Genomic DNA, 3,239 nt, shown 5'->3' on the forward strand with positions numbered 1-3,239 from the left:
GTCACGGAGGGAGTGGTCTCTCCTGAATGCTGATAGGGGTGGAGAGGGAAATATATCCCTGGTGGTGGGGTCTGTCTGGAGGTGGCGGAAATGACGGAGGATGATACAATGTATCCGGGGGTTGGTGGGGTGGAAGGTGAGGACTAGTGGGGTTCTGTCCTGGTGGCGATTGGAGGGGCGGGATTCAAGGGCGGAGGTGCAGGAAATGGAGGAGATGTGGTGGAGAGCGTCATCGACCACGTCAGAGGGGAAATTGCGGTCTTTGAAGAAGGAGGCCATTTGAGTTGTCCGGTAGAGGAGAGGAAAGAGATGTGGCTGTAGTAGCGAGTTTGTCTCAGGACGTGGCTGAAGAGCTTCAGGGCAGAGGAGATGACTTGGGGGGTGTAGTGAGAGAAGGACTCACTGAAATCCTTGTAGAGGGAGGAGGAGAGCTTCTTCAAGTTCGGCATCCTTGCAATGGCTGAAGAGCTTCAGGGCAGAGGAGATGACCTGGGGAGTGCAGAGAGAGAGGGACTCACTGAGATCCTTGTAGATGGGAGGTAGCTGTATAACCATGATTGTCTGTGGAAACCATGTTTTTAGTTAACATAGAGCTATCTGGAGATGTTTTCAACTTATTTTCTGCACAGTGGGATGTCTGGAAAAGTACTGCAAGCATTATCGAATGGAGATTCAGCACATAATCTTAGATTAAGAATAGTATTAATATCGGGGAAATTTTGACATACTCTTCGGACTTTACACCATTGGGCTGAGGTTCATGAGACCGGTGCCATGGAACCTGAGCTGGAGTTCCAAGTGCCACTATTACCAACATCCCTGATGGTCAGAAGCTAGTATGTGACTCACTTGTCAATGTATATATGTATACTGTATAGTTTAAGCTAATAGATTCACTCATTTGTTTGCATATGTCTCTAATATTTATTAAGTAGATTAGGTGAATGAATCTGCTTCATATCAAATGCACATGTCTTCTTGTAATTATTTGGGCAGACCTTAAAGAACCTGTTAGGTGCTTTGAGCTTAATAATACAGGAGGAAGTGTTGGTGTCTTGAAAAACATTGAGGTAGATAAGTCTCCAGGGCCTGATGGGATCTATTCCAGGATACTGATGGAGGCAAGGGGGGAGATTACTGGGGTCTTGACAGAATCTTTAGCCACAACCAAGGCTCCAGAACATTGCAAATAGCCAATGTTGTTCCTTTGTTTAAGTAGGTCAATGGGGATAATCCAGGAAATTATAGGTCTGCAAGCATTACATCAGTGGTAGGGAAATTACTGGAGAAGATTTTTTAGACACAGGATTTACTTGCATTTGGAGAAGAATGGACTAATTAGGGACAGTCAGTATGACGTTATTCACAGGAGGTCTCACAAGCATGAGTTTTTTGAGGAAGTAACAAAGATGATTGATGATGGTAGGGCAGAGGGTGTTGTCTAAAGCATTTGACAAGGTTTCCTTATGGAAGGCTGGTCCAGAAGATTAAGTGACATGGGATCCATGGGAAGTTGACAAGCTGTATATAAAATTGTCTTGTTCATTGAAGCTAGAAGGTATTTGTGGAGAGGTGTCTTTCTGACTGGAGGTCTGTAACTGGTGGTGTTTGGCAAGCATTAATGTTGGGACCTGTATTGTTTGTAATATATATAAAAATGATATGGATGAAAGCATAGGTGATCTTGTTAGTAAATTTATAGGCAGCATAAAAATTAGCGGAGTTGTGGATAAGAGGAAGGTTATTAAAGGATGCAGCAGGATATAGATCAGCTGGAAAGTTGGGCAGAGAAATGGCAGGTGGAGATTAATCTGGACAAGTGTGAGGTGATGCATTTTGGGTGGTCAATTACGAGAGGGAAATATACAGTAAATGGTCAGACCCTTAGCAGCATTAACATACATTGGGATCTTGGGGTGCAAGTCCATATCTCCCTGAAAGTGGCAGCATAAATGATTAAGGTGGCATCCTTGCCTTCATCAGTCGGGCCATTGAGCATAAAAGTTGACAAGTCATGTTGCGGCTATATAAATCTTTGGTTAGGTCACATTTGGAGGATTGTGTGCGGTTCTGATTGCCACACTATAGGAAGGATGTGGGAGCTTTGGAGGGGATGAAAAGCAGATTTACCAAGATTTTCCCTGGCTCAGAGTGTATTAGCTATCAGGAGAGGCTGGTCAAACTTGGATCTTTTTCGCTAGAGCGTCGAAGGCTGAGGGGTGACCTGATAGAAGTATATGAAATTATGAGCCGCATGGATAGGGTGAGTAATCGAGGCATTATTCCTAGGGTGGAAATGTCAAATACTAGAGGCCAGAGGTTTAAGGAGAGAGGGGAAAGTTTAAGGGAGATGTGAGAGACAAGTTTTGTTTCACAGAGGGTAGTAGGTCCCTAGAACGCAGTGCAAGGAGAGGTGGTAGAAGCAGATATGCTAGCAATGTTTAAGAGGCATTTAGATAGAACCTTGCATATGCAGAATAAATGGATACAGAGCATGTGCAGGCAGATGGGATCAGTTTGGAATGGCATCATGATTGGCACAGATATGGTGGGTCAAAGAGCCTATTCCTGTCCTGTATTGTTTTATATTCTATGATAATGTTTTGTCTATATATACTAATTTGCAATGTATTTGTTAACATAATTAGAAAAAGGGAAGGGAGATATTGCTATGCTGGAACTGAGTTGTCCGATTCTAACAGTGACCACCATCATCCTCCCTGCCAGATAACAGTGGAAAGCTTTCTCCTGATCCCCATTGGTTCCAGTTGTTGCCACACTCAGTCATATGTGCTGCTTTGATGTCGAGGGCAGACCCTGTCACCTCATCTCATGTTTGGATCTTTTATCCATGTTTGGACCAGGGCTGTAATGAGATCTGGAGTGACCTTGGCAAAACCCTAACTGAGGATGTGTGAGCAGGTTACTGCTGAGGTATGTGCTGCTTGACAGCTCTATCAAGGCCACCTTCTATCATTTTGCTGATGAATGCTAATAGGGCAGTAATTGCACTGATTGGATTTACCCTGACATTTGGACAGGATATACTACTGTGGGGGGTTGCCCAGGGCTGTTGTCTTTTTCTATGGCCTTACCAGATATTTAATCTTATGGCAGAAGGATGCAATCAGGGACCCGTGCTGTGGTGAGGGGATGGGTGATAGGGGCAAGGACCACCTACAGTTAGTAGGGAAGACCTCTGACGGGATCAACTTGTTAAGGGAAGAGTGCCTTTAAAG

The sequence above is a fragment of the Chiloscyllium plagiosum genome, chromosome 20, assembly GCF_004010195.1.
Source record: "Chiloscyllium plagiosum isolate BGI_BamShark_2017 chromosome 20, ASM401019v2, whole genome shotgun sequence".
Classification (NCBI taxonomy): domain Eukaryota; kingdom Metazoa; phylum Chordata; class Chondrichthyes; order Orectolobiformes; family Hemiscylliidae; genus Chiloscyllium; species Chiloscyllium plagiosum.